This window comes from Macaca mulatta, chromosome 2, assembly GCF_049350105.2.
Source record: "Macaca mulatta isolate MMU2019108-1 chromosome 2, T2T-MMU8v2.0, whole genome shotgun sequence".
Lineage (NCBI taxonomy): Eukaryota > Metazoa > Chordata > Mammalia > Primates > Cercopithecidae > Macaca > Macaca mulatta.
In genome coordinates, this window is record NC_133407.1 from 87,550,012 (window position 1) to 87,571,441 (window position 21,430).

At 33.5% G+C, this 21,430-nt stretch overlaps 1 protein-coding gene across 6 annotated transcripts in view; it reads left to right on the forward strand.

The window, feature by feature from the left end:
* The window catches only part of NAALADL2 (N-acetylated alpha-linked acidic dipeptidase like 2), a 1,473,645-nt gene that overhangs the window by 1,246,772 nt on the left and 205,443 nt on the right, over positions 1-21,430 (forward strand). The window lies entirely within an intron of this gene.

The following is a 21,430-nucleotide window of genomic DNA, read 5'->3' on the forward strand; positions in this document are numbered from 1 at the left end:
GATGAGTTTGCGTCCTTTGTAGGGACATGGATGCAGCTGGAAACCATCATTCTTAGCAAACTATCACAAGAACAGAAAACCAAACACCGCATGTTCTCACTCATAGGTGGGAACTGAACAATGAGATCACTTGGACTCAGGAAGGGGAACATCACACACAGGGGCCTATCATGGGGAGGGGGAGGGGGGAGGGATTGCATTGGGAGTCATACCTGATGTAAATGATGAGTTGATGGGTGCAGCACACCAACATGGCACAAGTATACATATGTAACAAACCTGCACGTTATGCACATGTACCCTACAACTTAAAGTATAATAATAATAAATAAATTTAAAAAAAATAAAAAAAAATAAATTACATGATGTGTTCAACAGTTTATTATAAAATAGTCTTTGTGATACATTATTGAGCCCAGCATCAAGAGAGTATTGTGATGCATATCACTAGCCCATAAAAAAGACCAAAATTCAAAATTTGAAGTATGCTTCCTACTGAATGTTTATCACTTTTACACTATCATAAAGTAGAAAAATTGTGAAGTCAAACCATAAGTTGGAGACTGTCTGTATATGCCCTCTGCAAATGCAATTGTTTTTCATGATTAGATAATGTAATTGTTACATAAGCTTGTGAATCATGAGTATGAAAGAAAAAACTTCTAAGACACCTATATTTATGATAGTCTGAAAGGATGAGCTGCAAATAAAAAATCTGATGTTTGGGGAACCAGGCAACTATCAAAGACTGGAGGAAACTGATAGTAATCTGGATGCATTCAGAAATCAGTTTACTTCATGAGTAGTTTTTAAAGTTTTATTTTAAACAAAAGGCAGTAATGCAGATAATGTATAGTGCAAGAAAGAAATAATAGAATTGTATTCAACAAGCCAATGTTCAGAGAAAAAGCCTTGGCTTCACTTCAAAATATTGGCCAATAAATATGCACTCACAGGTTTTTAATTCAAATACAATGTTTTACTTAATGATTTCTTTTTAAAAAACTGATTATATGAACTAGCTTCTAATTAATTAACCTGTCAACTAGTGGGACAAATCATGTTTGCCAAGAGGACTTCCAATTTACAGTGAAATGATAAAGGCAAGATAAAGCAAGGAAAATTATATTTAACATACACTCGTAATGTTTGTGCCAGGCATTGTTCTAAGTCTTTTATACATGTTAACTCAATTATTGTAGTTATAAAGTAGTAACTAGCACCAATGAGGAAGGTACTATTGTTACTACTTTTTTTTGTTTATTTTTTGTTTTTTGTTTTTTTGTGATGGAGTCTGGCTCTGTCATCCAGGCTAGAGTGCATTGTTGCAATCTCGGCTCACTGCAACCTCCACCTCCCAGGTTCAAGTGATTCTCCTGCCTCAGCCTCCCGAGTAGCTGGGATTACAGGCATGCGTCACCACGCCCAGCTAATTTTTGTATTTTTAGTAGAGATGGGATATCACCATGTTGCCCAGGCTAGTCTCGAACTCCTGACGTCAGGTCATCTACCCATCTTGTCCTCACAAAGTACTGGGATTACAGGTGTGAGCTACCACACCTGCCCTACTGTTATCACTTTTATTAAAGATGAGGAAACTGAGCACAAAGCAGTTATGAAAACTGGCCAAGGTCACCCATCTGTTAAATGATAGAATCAAGATTCCAACCTAACATTCTATCACCAGATTTCTGGACTCTTTTCTCGACTTTTATGCTGTTTCTTAGGGTTTTCTAGATAAAATGATGTACAGTCATGTGCCTCTAATGATGGAAATATGTTCTGAGAAATGTCATTAGGTGATTTTGTTGTGTAAGCATCATGGAGTGTACTTACACAAAACTAGATGGTATAGCCTCCTACACACCTAGGCTATATGGCATAGCCTATTCATCCTAGGCCGCAAACCTGCACAGCATGATACTGTAGACTGTACTGAATACTATAGCCAATTATAATACAATGGTATTTGTGAATCTAAACATATAAAAAGTACAGTAAAGTATAATATAAAAGTACACATGTATAGGACACATTATGAATGGAGCTTACAGGACTGGAAGTTTCTCTGGGTGAATGAGTGAGTGGTGAATGAATGTGAAGGCCTAGGACATTTCTGTGCACTATTAAAGACTTAATAAACACTATACACATAGGCTGCACTAAATTTATTTTAAAAATTTTTCTTTAGTAATAAATAACCTTAGTTTACTGTAACTTTTTTACTTTGTAAACTTTTTTTTAACTTTTTGACCCTTTTGCAATAACATTTATCTTAAAACACAACACATTACACAGCTGTACAAAAATATTTTCTTTCTTTCTCTCCTTATTCTATAAGCTTTTTCTTATTTTTATAAATTATTTATTTATTTACTTTTAAAACTTTTTTGTTAAAAACTGAGACACAAACATACACAGTAACTAGCCCTCCACAGCATAAGGATCTTCAAGACCTCACTAGGCCACAGGAACCATTGTACTCTTCTGGGACTACCATAGCATATGCCATCCATCATTGACCAACATGTTATGCAGGACATGACTGGATTTCTAAAATACCTTTTATCTTCCACTAGATTCATAGTGCAGTATATTTTTCTAGTTTTCTATACAAAGGTCCTAAATGTTTTAGCTTTGGCCATTCTCAACTTTAAGCAACAGCTATAAATGGGTAATATTTCTTAGCTGAATTGAAAATAAACTGATAATTTTTAAATACTGACAAAAACTAATGTTAATGTTTCCTTATAGTAGTTTGCTTATTGTTTTACAAAACATAGCCTATAACTAGATTCTATGCATCTAAAAGTTTATATTTCCAAGAAATATAAGTGGAATGAATTAAGGGCATTATAGGAAAAATATGATAAAATCAACCTACTGTAATCATGAGTATTTAGTTTCCTAAATTAAAAAAAATAAAGATATGATGTTGGTTTTTCCTGTCTCTTCATTCCTTGGTAATTGTCCATGTAATGTAAAGGCTAGCTGCTTTTATGTTGCATTTGTTCTATCCCTTGTTTCCTAATTTTATTTCCAAGTTGATTTTGGAATATGAGATGAACAAGTTCATGTCTTCTAATTTTGATGACAATGCCACATTTCTTTGAATAGAATATTTTTAGATTAAAAATATTTGGAAACTAATTTAGATGATTTTTTTAAAATTTAAGATTATAATGTTAAGAATAGTTTTGATACCCATATGCTCTAACAATAAACTCCAGTAAGAATTGACTCATCTGGAGCTCAAATAGCTGTGGATGATGACTATGGCCATGAATGAATTTCCATGCCCTATTCTTGAATCTCTACACCTTCATCTTATTTTAATTGCATTTGGAATGGCAGGTTTCTATGCCTATTTCACAGCTTACATACACAGAAACTTATCTTGTTTTTATTTTTTAAATAAGCAAATGTTTCTGTGCAGACTACAAAGAAAGACACAGTAGCTTTGAAGTCTCATAAATGTTAAAAAATAAAAAAAAATAGATTGAGGCCAAGGCTACTTGGCTTATAAAGATCACTATTGCTTCTTTATGAAAGTTTTGGCTTTTACATTAGTCTCAGGAGGGCTACAGTTGTCTTCAGTCTCCTTTCATGATGATTCTGTTCCTAGACTTTAAATGAATAGAAATAATGCTGAAGAGAACAAAGTATTTACCAGTATTTTTATTTCTACAGTCTCTTGTCAATGGCTTTAGCCTTGAAATTATTCTTGTCTAATATTCTGTTACAAGTAAAGAACATTTTAATTCTAAATAGTGCAATGTTTATGTACTACTGAGAAGTGGACAAAAGTAGGAAAAAATAAACTCTACCTTTATGTACAAGGTCATTTTCAGTTTCCTAAACCAGTACTTTGTTGCTTTATTTTTATTCATGATGATTCTTATTAGAGCATAAGAAATTTTACATATACTGCATGCTTACAAATAATTTCTAATTAATGACATATATACATATATATGTATGTATGTATTAATTCAACCGTAATACATATAAGAAATTTTGGGTAAATGCTTCTGGGACCTATGCTTAGAAATAATAACATTGGATTAGGACATTGCCCATGGCAAAACGTTGGAGTTGAATTTAGGGTGCTTTGTCTCCCAGTACTAGCCAAACTGCCAAGGTTAGGAAAACAAACCCCATTGACTATCATTGGTTTGAAGACTCCCAGCAGTTCAGGGATGATTTTGAACAATCCAAGTGATTAAAGTAAGATCAGAGGCATCTTTGGTAAAAGGATGGTCCCAAGAGTAGTGAATCCACAGATGTGCATGGCCCTGACTCCCTCTGATGGACTAACAACAACAACACTCATTGATTCATTGATTTTTAGAGTAGCATTGATCATGGATCCCAAATATTTTTATTCATTACTCTATAATAAAAGGAAATAAAAGCTTAGACAGATTCATTCAATTGACTGAAAGTTTTAAAAAGAGTTAATTGCAGACTTAGTTTTCCCTACTCCCAGTGCTTCTAAACTCCTAAATGTTTTATGCTTGCTCTTGCTTCTTTTCTCACCCATGCAGTTCAAACTCATATTGTTAAAGGGTCAACAGTATTTTCAATTTTTTAGTTGATTCTGAAATTTAGTCTATTTCAGTTGATTAAACTTGATATTTTATATTAGCTCACAGGTGAAGCCATAGCCTGGGCTTCTCCTAAATTTTCAGGTGAACATGAGGCAATGGTAGCAATGAAGGCATATATACCATAAGGAAAAATACTAAATATTTAAATGTTATGAATCAAATTAAAATACTGTTAAATAAAATTTTATCTTCCTTCCTAACTTGAGAAAAACCTTCCTAACTTGAGACTCCTGAGAATCCCATGCCCAAATGTGGTAAAAGAGGAAGTACTGGTCCCCAGCCCCTGATTAGTGATTCTTGACATATTTTTCCTTTGCTGCCTACCTTTACTCCATCTCACACCATGAGAGACCTTTCATATATGTGTGTGGACACCCCAGTTTGCATTTTTAAGCACAGTTCATAACCCATACAAATACTTGCTCCTTATCCACTTTCTTGACTTTGTATTACACTGTGAAGGGACAGATGACAGACCTAGATGTGATACACCTGGAGATGACAGACCTGGAGAAGAGGGCTACTCAATCACTGGAAGCAGATATGGGGCCATTTGGGCAGGAAATTCTGAGATTCTAGAACTCAGAGTAACTAGAACTTGATCTAAAAGGGGAGTTGTGGACTCTGTACACATCTATGTTGATTTAACTTTGAAAAACTTTGGGGTAAAAAAAAAATGCCTAGACTGTACAACCCACAGTTTGAGTATGCCAAAAGACAATAAGTCCTGGTGTGGGAAAAGTATGTATATTCGTGAATAAACCTGATCCAATGCCTTAATCTTGTTACCTTAGATTTGTCCCTAAGAAATGTGGAGACCTGAACCAATTATTATAGAGTCATTGGCAACCTCAATTGGGTTTTGGTCTAAACTGGGTTTTAAAAGGTGTATCTATTCAGTGGTTGTGACCTGAACCTATGAGGTACTCAATACAGCAAACTATTCCCAGGATATGGTTGAAAATAGGTTTCAAAATATAATATTATAAGGGTATAAAAAGAAGTAAGAAGTTGTCCCAAAATGTAGAATGTTCAGTTAAAGAAACACAGTATATGGGAGATGTGTTTTTAAGTAAGAGCTCAATTTAGGAGACTTTCTTTCTTTCTTTTTTTCTTTTTTCTTTTCTTTTCTTTTCTTTTCTTTTTTTTTTTTTTTTTTTTTTTTTTTTTGAGACGGAGTCTCGCTCTGTCGCCCAGGCTGGAGTGCAGTGGCATGATCTCGGCTCACTGCAACCTCTGTCTCCCAGGCTCACACCATTCTCCTGCCTCAGCCTCCTGAGTAGCTGGGACTACAGGTGCCTGCCACCACACCCAGCTAATTTTTGTATTTTTAGTAGAGACAGGGTTTCACCGTGTTAGCCAGGATGGTCTTGAACTCCTGACTTTGTGATCCACCCACCTCGGTCTCCCAAAGTGCTGGGATTACAGGCGTGAGTTACTGTGCCCAGTCAGGAGACTTTCTAAGCAAAGAAATACATAATTAAACTTGATCAAACGATGGGCAAGCTCCAAGTGTTAACTAATTGCCATCAAATCCAATTTAAAGATTATGGCCACATACTACTTTGAAAAGTTTGTAGAATGGTGTGTTTTATAACCCTTAAATGGTGTGTGTATACATACCAAAATATTTTGGACAAAGAAACATCTTTGGATATTTGTTGACAGAGGATCATTAGAATTTATGGTTTGAATCTTAATGAGAAACATGTAAATTCTAAATTAAAACAGTAGAAAGAAAGAAGGGAGTGTTGGTTAAGAATTTAATCTGAATTTATTCAAGTTACTTTTGTTCTACTGGTAGCCATTATACTTTAGTTTATATCTTGTAAACAGAGCACTGCTATGTAATATAATATAAGTAAAATATTACACCAGAAAACTAAATAGTCCTACTATTTGCTTGAAATATTGGTACTGGTAATTTTACATTTGTTTACTAAATGGATGAATCAATGTGTAGATACAATTTTTTATTATCCTTTTGATCTGGCTACTATGTGCTCACAAATATTAATTCCCTCCTTTCCATCCTTATTTTCTTCCTTCTTTCCTTCCCTCCTTTCCTTTCTTCCTTCCTTTCTTCTTTCCTCTCTTTCTTCTTTTTTAAATTTCTACCTTTAATTAAAATTTGATCATTGTATATATATAATTCCTATTTATCTATCTAAAATAACATTAATATAGCTTTTCATGTTATTTAAAAACATGTAAACAGAGCATTACATGGTTGTATCATAATTGATATAACTATTAAATGCTCTTGGATATTAAGTTTGCCTGCATTGTTTTGTTATCATAAGAACCCTTTTGTTGAGCATTTTTGGAATTGATATTTGTTCCTCTCTCTAGTTCTTCTAGGATAAATTTCTAAGCATAAAGTTTGGACCAAAGTTTAAATATTTAAACCCCTTGACAAAATTGAAAAACAAAAACAAAAGCAAAAACCTCCCTGAATGGTTGTACATTTAAAAACCTTAATGGCAGAGCATGAGAGTTCTCTTTAAAGTCAGCTTGCCAAAAATGTGCCTTTAAAAATATATATTTACCAAATCTTTGTTTCAATTGATTTTTTCATATGTTAACATAATCAATGTCAATTGATTGACCTGTTTTTTTTTTTTTTTTTTTTTTTTTTTTTTTTTTTTTTGGAAAGGATAGTTGACATAGTGTCTGTATCTGGAAATAAATATAGTAACATATGAACATATTTAAATCTTCTTCCAGATGTAAGAATAGAAATAATATGGTATAGAGGTTAATTTGAAGACTTATCACAAGACATTATAAATTTATAATTAACTTAATAATCAGTGCCAAGATGGCATTTATAAAGGAATCTATGTTCGAATTTAGCAAGGTATGACTCTATCTGCAGATCAACATACTCAGATTTTGGAGGCTGAACTTCATTAAAGCGTTTGAAGGGTTGAAGCTAGGAAATAGAAAATGCATGATGACCAGGTTGACAGGTGTCAGGGATTGGCTTATGAAAGTCCCACTATATTGTTTCAATCTACTACAAGGACATCGTATATAGAACCCTTTCAACAAGGTCATAGAAGTTCCTAAAAGGGTGGGAGAGAGGATACAATGAAAATAATTGCAGTTAAAAGTGCGCATAAATCAGGGTTTAATGAATTCAAGGACATAATTTTAAAATTATAGGTGTTTGCTTTCAGTACTGAGCAAAGGTATATGTGTGTGCTTAGGGATGAAGTGGGGTATGAATTATTAAGAGGCCCAGGGCATGATTAATGTTCCTGTCTAGTGGGTATGCCACCCCTTCAAAATAGCTTGTGCTGTTACTACACTATGATTAACCCGTAAGGCAACAGAAAAATAGACTCATACCGCATTGCACTCTATCATTCTCTGATATTTTTTAGGAGGTGTCATAGGAAAAAATGACACTTCAACTTGTGTAGGTGGGTGGATGGGGTTAGTGTGGAAGTAGAAGGTATAGAGTCCTGAATATAAATGCTATTTATGATATCTCTATTTTATCTATTATTGATTTTTCTGTGGTTTCATACATAAAGCATCTTTTTCTCAATATGAAGAATGAAATTTAACTTAATTTAAACAGAAGATTTCACTGATGCTAAAAGAAATATCAAGCACATAGGCTTAGAAGTTTCCTAAAAACATTTGTTAAACTAGTTTATATTTCTGAAAAATATTCCAGAGGGGAAAAAATGGAAAGGAACAAATATGGTTTGTTAGCAGAAAGTAATTTATTTTTTTAATTCTTAAAAATGTTAATCATCATCCCAATTAGGTTTAATTGAGCACAAACTCTGTGCAGAACACTATGCTATGAATTAAGAACAGATAAAGCTAAGATATCATCCATGATGCTTAAGGGGTTTATAATCTCTTTAGAGCATTCAGGCATGAGTATAAACAAATAAATGACAATAAAAGTAAAGTGAAGTTCAGTGCCAAGTAATTTCTGTAGACACTAAGGGTATCTGAGCCATATCAAACCGAGTAACTCAATTAAAATTTTAATTATTTTTATTTTTCTAGAAATATATATGTATATATGCATGTGTGTGTGCATGTGTGTGTTTATATATATGTATGAAAATGTTTTATGTATATAACATTGTCACAGATTCTTGGACAACATTATGCAATATGCATATACCCATCATAGATGAAGTAAACCTCAAGAGTAATATAGTGGGAAAATAAAATCTGAGGCTGTAGCTATCAAATGATAAATCAGAGAGATAGTCATTTCAGCAGAGAGCGGGTCTTACAAGTCTGCAAACCACTGTACTCTGGAGCTCGAAGTGACTGCACTACAAATGCTATTCTTTCATAGTAATGTTCAGGGTCAGTTTCTAAAATCATCCATTGATTGGCTACCAATACAATTCATATATAAAAGTTTCTGGGTATAACAGTATCTTTTTATATCAGAATCTAGACTTCTGGAAACACTCCCTACACAGGACATAGCCGTAATTCCATTGATGCAAGCACTATTTTTGAAATCATCATTGACTATTTTGTTCCTCACACCCTAGTCTATTCTTTCCTTTCTTTCTTTTTTTTTTTTTTTTTTTGTCAGCCACTCTATTGCTGAGTTCAATTATTTTTTCTTACAGTCTATCTTATAGCTATCATTTAATCTTTAATAATTGTTACCTAATTCAGGCAATTCATTATTTCTTCACATCTAGATTTTTGGTTTCTTTACACATAGACTTTAGTCACCTTTTCACAACCACATCATACTATAAACTACTTGGAGACTAACTTAAAAAGCTGTTTTGATTATGTCCCCTCTCCTCTTAATTTCCTTCATTTAACACCTTTCCATGCTTTCATTGAACAATTCTTTTTTAAAAAATTAATTTTATTATATTTTAAGTTCCAAGGTACAGTGCAGGATGTGCAGGTCTGTTACATAGGTAAACGTGTGCCATGATGGTTTGCTGCACCAATCAACCCATCAGCTAGGTATTAGGCTCCGTATGCATTAGCTCTTTATTCTGATTCTCTCTCTCTCCCACTGCCGCCCACAAAAGCCCCCAGCATGTGTTGCTCCCCTGCCTGTGCCCATGTGTTCTCATTGAACAATTCTTAATGATACCATAAATAACATAATATTTCCTGTTAACACAATTATTTTCTTAATCATTGTCATAACATCTAAGAGGGTAATGCCTTGAAGTGGCTTATGGTTTCTTTTTTCTTAATAGTGAGTATGCTCATCAAGCTAGAGATTTTGTCAGCATATTTGTATGGCACATTTTTGCCTAGAGTGTAGAACCATGAAACAGGACATTGAAATGGGTTAATCCCTAATTAAACAGTGTATTAGTTTCTTGGAGTTTCCAAAGTACCACAAACTGAGTGACTTAAACAAGAGAAATTTATTGTTTCATCATTCTGGAGACTACAATTCCAAGATCAAAGTGTCAGTAGGGAGGACTGGTTCTTCTGAAGGTGGCAAGGAGAAACCGTTCCATGCTTCTCTTTTAGCTTTTTGTGGTTTGCTGCCAATGTTTAGCATTTCTTGGATTGTAGAGCATAATTCCAGTCTTCACATGATGGTTTCCCGTGTCTGCTTCTGTGTCCAGATTTCTTCTAAGGATGCAGTCATATTAGGGCCCACTCTCAAAAACAAACAAACAAACAAACAAACAAACAAAACAGAAAAAAAACGTCGTTAACTAAATCATCTGCAAAGACCCTCTTTCCCAATAAGGTCACATTCACATGTATTGAGAATTAGGGCTTCAGCATCTTTCGGGGGGACACAATTCAACCTGTAACAAAGAGTAAGATACCACCTTTATGTGGACTGCAGAGGATTGTTATTTTTAGGAAATAGGTTTCTTACTTCATCATGTTGCTATTTTTTTTTTTAATTTCAACTTTTATACACAGGCAGTATATGTGCAAGTTTGTTACATGGGCATATTGCATAATGCTGAGGTTTAGGGCACAGATCCTGTCACCCAGGTGGTCAGCGTAGTACCCAATAGGTAGGTTTTCAACCCACGCACCCCTCCTTGGTCTCTCTCTCATCAAATAGTCCACAGTGTCTGTTGTTCCCATGTTTTTATTAATGTGTGCTCAATGTTTAGCTCTCACTTATAAGTAAGAACATGCAGTCTTTGATTTTCTGTTCCTGCATTAATTCATTTAGAATGATGGTCTCCAGTTCTATCCTTGTTCTTTCAAAGGACATGATTCAGTCTTTTTTATGGCTTCATAGTATTCCATTGTGTGTGTATATATATATATATATTCTATTCACTCCACTATTGATAGGTACCTAAGTTAATTCCATGCCTTTACTTTCCATCTCTTTGCTATCACAAACACCATAGTGATGAACATGTGAGTACCCTTGTCTTTTTGGTAGAATAATTTATTTCCTCTTGGGTATGTACCCAGTAATGGGATTTTTGGGTCAAATGGTAGCTCTGTTTCTTTGAGAAATTGCCAAACTGCTTTCCATAGGGGCTGAAATAATTTACATTCCCATCAACAGTATATAAGCATTTGCTTTTGTCTGCATTTTTGCCAACATTTGTTGTTTTTTGCCTTTTTAATAATAGCCATACTGACTGGTATGAGCTGGCATCTCATTGTGGTTTTGATTTGCATTTCTCTGATGATAACTGATGATGAGCATTTTTTCATGTTTGTTGGCCACTTCTGTGTATTCTTCTGCAAAGTGTCTGTTCATGCCCTTTGCCTATTTTTTAATGGGGTTATTTTTTGCTTGCTGATTTGTTTAAATTTCTTATGGATTCTAGATATTAGACTTTTGTTCAATGCATAATATATGAATATTTTCTTTTATTCTTTAGTTTGTCTGTTTATTTGTTGACAGTTACTTTTGTTGTGCAGAAGCTCTTTAATTAGGTCCCACATGTCAGTTTTTGTTTTGTTGTAATTACTTTGGGGACATAGCCAAAAATTCTTTGTCACGGCCATTGCAAGAAGGGTATTTCCTATGTTTTTGCCTAGGATTTTTATAGCTTGAGATCCTACATTTATGCCATGAATCTATCTTAAGTAAATTTTTGTATATGGTTAAAAGTTGGGGTCTAGTTTCATTATTCTGCATAAGAGTAGCCAGTTATTCCATCATCATTTACTGAATAAGGAGTCCTTTCTCCATTGCTTGTTTTTGGTGACCTTGTCAAATATTAGATGGTTGTAGGTGTGTGGCTGTATTTCTGAGTTTTCTATTCTGTTCCATTGGTCTATGTGTCTGTTTTTGTACTAGTACCACGCTGTTTTGATTAGTGTAGCCTTGTAGTATAGTTTGAAGTTGGATAGGAAAATAAGTCAAAATATCTCTTTTTGCTGATGATGATTTGATACTTGAAAATCCCTAAATACCCCACCAAAAGGCTGCTAGAACTGATAAACCAGGTTATCAGTTTAGCAAGGTTTCGAGAAACAAAATCAGAGTACAAAAATCAGTAGCATTGCCGGGCGCGGTGGCTCACGCCTGTAATCCCAGCACTTTGGGAGGCCGAGGCGGGCGGATCACAAGGTCAGGAGATCGAGACCATGGTGAAACCCCGTCTCTACTAAAAAAAATACAAAAAATTAGCCGGGCGCGGTTGTGGGCGCCTGTAGTCCCAGCTACTCGGGAGGCTGAGGCAGGAGAATGGCGTGAACCCGGGAGGCGGAGCTTGCAGTGAGCCCAGATCGCGCCACTGCACTCCAGCCTGGGCGACAGAGCGAGACTCCGTCTCAAAAAAAAAAAAAAAAAAAAACAAAAAAAAACAGTAGCATTTCTAAACACCAATAGTGCTCAGGCTTGGAGTCAAATCAATAACACAATTCCATTTATAACAGCCACAAAGAAAATAAAAACCTGGGACTACAGCTGCCCAAGTAAGTGAAAGATCTTTAGAAGGAGAACTACAAAGCACTGTTGAAAGAAATCAGAGGTTACAGAAATGAATGGAAAAACATTCCATGCTCATGATTTGGAAGAATCCATATGGTTAAGTGGCCTTACTGCTCCCGAACAATTTATGCCTATAAAACTACCAATGTCATTCTTCAGAAAATTAGAAAAAACTATACTAAAATTCGTATGAAAACAAAGGGGAGCCTGAATAATCTGAGAAATCCTAAATTATTCTTCTATTCATGAAGGTTTTCATTAGATCCTGTAAATTACATATAAAAATATCTATTTTTTCAATTTTTAATTCCTTTTAATATTTTTAAATATAGATTCGGAATACTTCATATTAAATTTCAATTCTGTTTTTTTTTTTTAATAACTTCAGCAGTTTGGGTTAGGAGGCCCTGATAAAATACTGAAGTATTGCCAAGTGACATGCTGTGCATTTGTTTATGTTCCAGTTAGCTGAGTTCATTGGTCTGCATGATTATCTAATCACATTACTATACAATATTGCAAAGTAGAAGTCTGCATAAGCTTTTCATGATTGGTCATCATAGAAAATAGAATCTTGATTTGCTATGGTTCCAGATGGTGGTTTGCTTATAATAGTTTAGATTTAATCATGATCATTATAAACTAAACAAAGCTAAATTATACTATTTTAGAGAGACTTTTATGTTATTTGCAACCATAGACTCTCACAGAAGGCACATCTTTATCCATTGTAGAGATAGGAATAGACTATTATCACTATGACATTCGTTGAACATTGACATTCTCTTCACCACAGAAGAATTTAATCCTTAAAATTAGTGTTTCCTAACTTTGAAGTTATTTATTTGCTATTCATCTTTTGGGCAAATCCAGATAGAGTTTTTTTCCCATGTGGAGAAGTCTGCTTTCCAGTAACATGGCAGATATGTTGAGATTATTACTAATATTATCCATTTGTTTTGAGAAAATATTTTAATGTACATTACCATAAAATATCCCTAGTATTTTAAATTATTTATTGGCAGATAGAAATTCAGTATGTAATATTTTATGCTAGCTGTCCAGAACCTAGCTCTATATGGCTTACAGAACATTTATTTTTACCACCTAAGTCATAAAAGTTGTTTTCCATATCTTCAGTCAAACTTAACTACAGGCAAAAAGAAGCAGAAAAATTACCTGTCACATTATTCACAGGCCAGACCAAGATACTATAATACTATGGCCCACTAAGCTAATTTAGAAGAAAAAATGGAAAGAGGTTTTTAAAAGATGGCATTTATATGTAATATATGTAGAAGGGTTTAGAGTTTTGACAGTTTGAGATTGTATCCTCTTTAGAGAGAATGCATAATGACTTTTATTTCTTCTGAAATATGCATAACTTCTTGAAGGTAACTTTCAACTCTTATTAGCACTTTTCAAAGCAAGTTTTCCCTCTCTATGAAAGCAGAGGATACAACATATCTAAAATTCGAATAGAGTGAGTGTTTACTGATCAACAATTCAGTCATTTTTCCTCTTGTTTCGGATTTCCATTCCTTTAACTTGTGAAGGGAAAAACCCGAATATGGATATAAAAGTTGAAGTTTGTTGTTATATCTGTGGTCTCAATAATCAATACTGCAAGATCATGTCTAATTCTACCCAGAATGAGAGATGTGTTAAGATCTTTTAGTGAGAATGAATTTGTAAAAGTGTGGTTTTAGGAGTCAGACTACCTGGATTTAAATTCTAGCCTTGTTTCTTACTGGATTGTAACTTTTTATAAATAATATAATGTCTTTAATCTTTGATCTCTTCATCTATAGAGTGAGAGTCATGATACCTGCCTCATGATTATGTTGAGTATTACATCAGGCTTTCTCGACCTTAGCACTATTGGCATTTTGTCCCAAGTATTTCTTTGTTGTAGGGGGCTGTCCTGTGCTTTGAAAGATGTTTAGTAACATCACTTGCCTCTGCCCACTAAATGCCACTATAGTTACCATTATCCTCAAGTTGTAACAACCAATATTGTCTCCAGATATTTCTAAATCTCCCTCTCATCAAAGGATAAAATTGTTCCCAGTTGAGAATTCTGAATTACATGAATACCTACATCTATATTTGTCTCGAATTAGAGTTTGCACAGTTTCTAGCATAATGCTCCATAAACTTTAGCCATGATTATCTCATATAAAAAATTATGATATTTTCTCTGGACAGCCATACACTTAAAGAACATGAACATTATCTCTATTCTTTCCCTACATGTGTGCATGTGTATAGACATATATTTCTGGGTATTTATGTATATATAGATATATGTATACATTGTGTTATCTATCTTTCAATTATTATTCTATGTAATGAGGGGCATAAAAAAACAGATAAAACCATCAAACCTTGTTAGTTTCATGCTCTTTGCACTAATTATTTTATAAATCATCAAGACTTTGTAAAAGTCTTGTTTTGAATGACTTTGGACTTCAATTTATCGAATTCGGCTATGTGACCCCATAGGTGGAACACCTAGATAGGAAATTATATACAGTAGACTGAATAGATTGTTATCTTTTATACAAAATCCTCCAGATTGTAACTAGTAATGATTTTTCCGCTAACATCACAGTTGGGTCCAAAAAAATAGTCCTAAGTTGTTTTTTTTTAAAATGCTATTGATTCTTAAAACGGGAAGGAGCATGTGAAAATGGAAAAACTGGTTCAGGTAATTCCATTTTCTTAATGTTAAGAATAACAACATCTTGATTTGTTTAGTTTTCTACATATTTCAAGGCCTTTTTCCCTTGTTTCGTATAATAACCAGAGCTCTGCTATTTAGGTTGAGATTATTGTCGCCATTTTATGGATGATAAGACTAAGACAGTCATATTAAGTGACGGATCTGGGATAATTATTGTGACTGAAAGTATTGAAGTTTTCTCTGCTATCTCATAGGTCTTCAAATGTTAAAGCACAACTCCAACTGCAATAGCCAATTGCTATTCTGAGAAATATATATTATGTTCTCACACTTGGAGCCTTTTCTATGTATTTACCTTTCTTTCCCACTGTTTCAGGTTACTTAACCCTTAACAGTGCACTCAGGTACATTCCCTCTAACAGGCTTTGGTAATGCTTTTAGTGCATTACTCTTAATGAATTGTGCTCTTAAAAATTCCCCTGGACACTCGTTTAGTTGAGTTTTGTAGGAAGAGCACACTGACATTGTTAAGGTTAATGACTCAATGTTTTACAAGTTGAAACACATTTGAAGTTACATTGATTGTTTGGATCCTTCTTTTATTTAACAATGTGAAGGCCTTGACTGCAGGTGTTATTTAGTGCCTTGGAAGAACATCTTTCTTATACTCTTAGTGGTGTAGCCTCAGTGGTAATAACGTGTTAACAAACCTAGCACCACTCCAGCAATGATTCTGAAATGTGAACTATAAAAATTACTGCTAATGAATTTACACTGGCATATAGGTACTGTAGGATAACAATCATGAAGAATTTTATTGATTATGTAGTATATTCATTTGAAAGCCAATCACATAGGAATCATTATTAATTCCATAGTCCCAATAAAATTACTGATAATCTCAGTTTCAGTTTCTTGACCAAGGTTATAATTATAATTACAATGATAATGACTAACATTTATAGATGTGTTAGTTACTATAAAATGAGTATCCTGTTCAACATTTTATTACATATAAATTCATTTATTTCTTTGAAAGTTTAAGTAGCCTTTACGGTCATGTAAATATGAAGGATGAATCTGAAGCCAGGTGTCTGATTTTAGAGTGAGTTCTCAGCTTCTGCCCTACCCTTCCTCAAGTACATTCATAGAGATGGACCTTGAGTCAAGTCCCCCAAGTTCTTTCTCCAACTCTAAGTTGTATTCTATTTGTATTAACATTCAGGCTTCTTCATCCTCATTGTAGTATCATTTTTTCCCCTTTGTTTTACTCTGTGTGTGTGTGTGTGTGTGTTTGTGTGTGTGAATACACTCAGTTTCCAGTTAATGGAGGTAGAACATATATATCTTTACTCAGTAACAGATTTCTACAGTAGTTGAGGCTTTCTTTCACCAAACTGGTATCTTTATTATGATAATATTACCCATTACTATATGTACTAATCAGCATTATTATAGAAACAGTTTAAGATAGTTGCCTTCATTTAACATTATGTGAATACTTGAAAGCAATATTTGGATTAAACATTGTTACCTCATTGTTTTATGAATTCAAATCTTAGGCTCATATCAGCTGTGTGACAGCAGGGCAGTGTTACATCCCACAGTTTCTAATATTTAAATTCCATAAAATAAACATCAGGTATATTGTATACAATTTAAGATTTTGAAAGTGTAAATCGAACTGCACCTAATTTTAAAGACATATATCATTTTATATATGTGCATGTATATTTTGTATTAAAATATTCAATAGATATATTTGAATTTCATATGCAAATAAACTTGATATATAATCAAATCATTATATATCTAACATATATATGTATATATTCCTCTTTCTATATAAATCTGTCTGTATTCTTTTATCCCCTTAGTCTCAAGACACTCATTTTTAAATGTATGTACATACACATAATCTCAAATTTCTTAAGTTTCTGAAGAATCACATCTTACTGCATAGCAGGTGTTTCGTCTTTTAAGGCATAAACTATCAGTGAAAAGTATTAGACGAGCTCTTGGAGAGACATGGAAAACCTACATATGTTAGCTTTTGTAAGCTTAAAATGAATTAATGTTTTTCTGAGCATTTTTCCTTACTGATGTCTGTACTTCATTTGCCTGTTGTCCCACAAATGTGTTTTAGTCTTAACCAAAGTTGAGCCAACTAACCAGACCATGTAGCATTGAATTATATTCTATGACAAACGGACCCTGTTTCATTTCAAAAGATTTGAACTTGAAATCACTCCCAACGATTTTAAAGCAAATGTCTTTCCTTCTGTCAACCATTGCCTAATTTAGTCTTTCCATCTGCATTTCTAATTATGATAAAGAAAAATCTGTGTTAAACAAAGAGGTTTTTTTCCTCTTAGAAAAGACAATTTTAGGCATTTAGACAAATGAAAGATAGCATTTTTATTTATGCCTAAAATGACTTCTAATTATTTAAATTTATTTTTGATGTACCTGATGTTTACTTTGAAACACATTTTAATATTCTTATGAATGTTTATATAACCCCTTACTTTTAATGTCTTAAACTAATTTAAATGGAAATAATTAATAACACCAGATTATTTAATATCAAAATATTATATGTGTATGTTCAAAAATTATATTTAAATTGATATTTTTATACTTGACACAGTGAATGCATTTCACCAATGCTTTCTTACACCAAATAGTAAAATGATTTTTATTAGTTTTAGCTCTATGATGTTGAACACAATATGAAAAATCCCACTTTATTTTGATAAAGTGATTGAATATAATGCATGTGTCAGGAGCACAGGATATCTGGTGATATGGAGCAAGTTATAAGTTCACAGCAATATATTGGCATAAAGAGTGTCAGAATCCAGCATTTTAGACTTTTCTTCTCTTAAAATACTTTGAGTAGGTTGAACAAACTGAATGAATCATACTATCTCCCATAGAGATATTTATTGTTCTAGGTAAAAATTGAAGTCAGTTGATAAAATGGCTTGACATACACCCACACAGTAGCTGACCCATGAATAAACAGCGGGTTTCATTCCTAACACATAAATTCAGTATCTTTCATAAATGCCAAATGCCAAAACCAAAAACCAGATTGTCAACTTTAATTATGTTTTTTATAATGTCTTTAGCCATAAACCATACTTTCAGTAAAGATATATGGCCATAGTTATATTGTGGAAGTATTTACCAGAAGTTATAGAATTTTTGCTTTAGCAAAATCAAGCCATGTGCTTCTTAGAGTTTGTCAGCATTTATTTAAATTTTTATCAATTGCAAAAATTGATCAACAATAAATAGTTGATATTTTTATAAACCGGGCTTTAGATAGATATTAATATATATATACTTTTGTGATTGTATATTCAGGTAGATTTGAACTTTGTTATGTGTATAGGGATTTTGCCCAGCATTAATGACCTATACGCATCTCTTCAAAAAGTATGAATTTAAAAGTCTTATCTACATATTGTAACTATTGATAGAAGAGTAGACAGGAAAATAAAAGATAAGGCAGAGAGGTATGATATAGTTTAATATACAGGTGAATATGTGTTTATATCCATTTCTATATAAATTCCTCATGGAGTAATAGTTATTCTGCATTAATTAGCTAATGATTAATCAATAATTAATTTAAAACTTTGTTGAATGCATAATGTAGGTATTTTCCCTACATTATTCTGAACTTTAATATGCAGTGATAAGTACTATATATATCTATATATGTAACATGTATATAAACATAATATGTTGTGTATTTATTTGTGTATGTGTGTATATATACATGTAGAGAGAGAGAGCTAAATATAATGTGTGTGTATATGTAATGTGTGTGTGTGTATGTCAACACACACACACATTATTTTTAGCTCTTTCTATATATATGGCCCAATAAAGTCCAATAAGGTCAAAGAGAAACATTTAATTCTGACTGGGAAGACTGGAAATGATAATTGATCTAGACTTTAGAGCACCAGTAGATATTTATTATGCAGAAGAAATAGCAAAGTTAAAGGGTTGGAACAAAAATCTATGCTGTGATTCAGCATTATCAGTTTCAGCACAGTGTTGTGGGAACTGGAAAGAGGCTGCAGAGATAGACTAAAGCCAAATTATGAAGAGCTTTAAATTCCACATGCAAGATGTGTAACATTTTCAAGCTTACAGAAAGGTTGCAAGACTAATAATAAAATAATACAAGTAATAATTCATAGTCCTATATTTACCCAGATTCATCTATTGTTAACACCTTTCCCCATGTATCAATCATTTGTTCTCCCTTTCTCTCCTTCTCTCTATATAACTTTTTTTTTGAAATATGTCGGAGTATGTTATATACATCGTGTTCTTTTACTTAAATATGTCTTTGTATGTTACCCAGGAATAGGAACATTCTTTTACACACCTCAATGCGGTAGCAACTTCAGTAAATTTAAAATTAACACGATGTCTTTCATCTAATATACTGCTCATATTCTAGTTTTTTCACTTGGCCTAATAATGTCCTTTATAGCCTTTATCTACAATACAAGATTCAATCTAGAATCAGATATTTCATTTAGTTACATTTTAAAATCTCATTTATTTAGAATATTTCCACAGCCCTACTCCATCTCTTTCATTTTTTAAACACTTTTTCGGTTTTATACTGTGGTAAAATACATATAACATAAAATTTACCATCTTAAACATTTTAAATGTGCAGTTGAGTTATAATACATAGATTCATATTGTTTGAAACCATCACCACTGTCCATTTCCGGAATTCATTTCATCTTGCAAAACTGAAATTCTATACCCAGTAAACAATGATTCCACACTCCCTTCTCCCACCAGACCCTGGCAACCACCTGTTAGTTTCTATCTCTATAGTTTGGACTATTCCAGGTACCTCATATATGTGGAATCATCCAGTACTTGACTTTTTGTGACTTTCATATTTCACTTAGGACAAAGTCCCCAAGGTTCTTTCATGTTGTAGCATATGCCAGAATCACCTTCCTTTGTAAGGTTGAATAGTATTCCATTATATGTACAGGCTACATTTTGCTTATCTAGTCATTTGTAGATGGATACTGGGTTGTTTTTGTTAGCTACTGGCAATAATGCTGCAGTGAACATGGATATAAAAATACCTCTTAAAGTCTGGGCAATATGGCAAGATCCCATCTATAAAAAAAAAATACAAAAATTAGCCAGGCTTTGTGACACACACCTTTGGTCCCAGCTACTCAGGAGGCTGAGGTAGGAGGATCACCTAGGCCCAGGAGGTCGAGGCTGCAGAGAGCTGTGATGGCACCACTGCACTCTAGCCTGGGCAATAGAGTAAAACTCTGAAAGAAAAACAACAACAACAACAACAACAACAAATATCTCTTCAAAACCCTACTTTCAGTTCTTTGGGATATATATCCAGAAGTAGAATTTCTGAATCATATTGTAATTCTACGTTTAATTTTTTGAGGAACCACCATACTATTTTTAATAACAGCTGTCCCATTTTACATTCTCACCAGTAATGCAAAGGGTTCCAATTTCTGCATATCATTGCCAAAACTTGGTATTTTCATAGTTATATTGTTTCATAGTAGCATCATAATAAGTGTAAGGTGGTATCTCATGGTTTCCTTGTCTCATATGACATTGAAATTTTTGAAAAGTCTTCCCATTTCTTCTACTGTTTTAATAAAATGTTCCTCATTTTGGGTTTGTCTAATTTTTCCTCATGATTAGGTATAGGTCATATATTCCTACCTGAACCACTATCTATATAATGCTCAGGGTTTGATTCTTTATATGCATCAGTGAAAATTAAAAGATTTTAAGCATGAAAGCATCCTCATCAGGTATCCATTTTAGAAAGGTGGCTTCAATGTTGAAACAGAAGATGGATAATAATCATTAAGATCAATTGGAGGGCTACTGCAATAGTCTGGGCAAGAGAGATTGGCAGTGAGGATATGGTGGCAATGCTGATTAGCATGAGTCCTATAACTCTGGATAATCCCTGGCTTAGACAATATCACGGGTTCTGCTTATTCATACTGAGTTGGAACTAAGTACAGGATTCCAAAATCATAAAAAGTGTTCATTCCCTAGCTATTCCTTTATGAAGAAAGCCTTTTACCTTTCATGCTTGCTAGTACCCACACTCTTACCAGAATTAGCAGAGATCTGATGTCAGTCATCTACTCATGACCTCAATGCCACCAGACCCTTTGCAGCTCATTA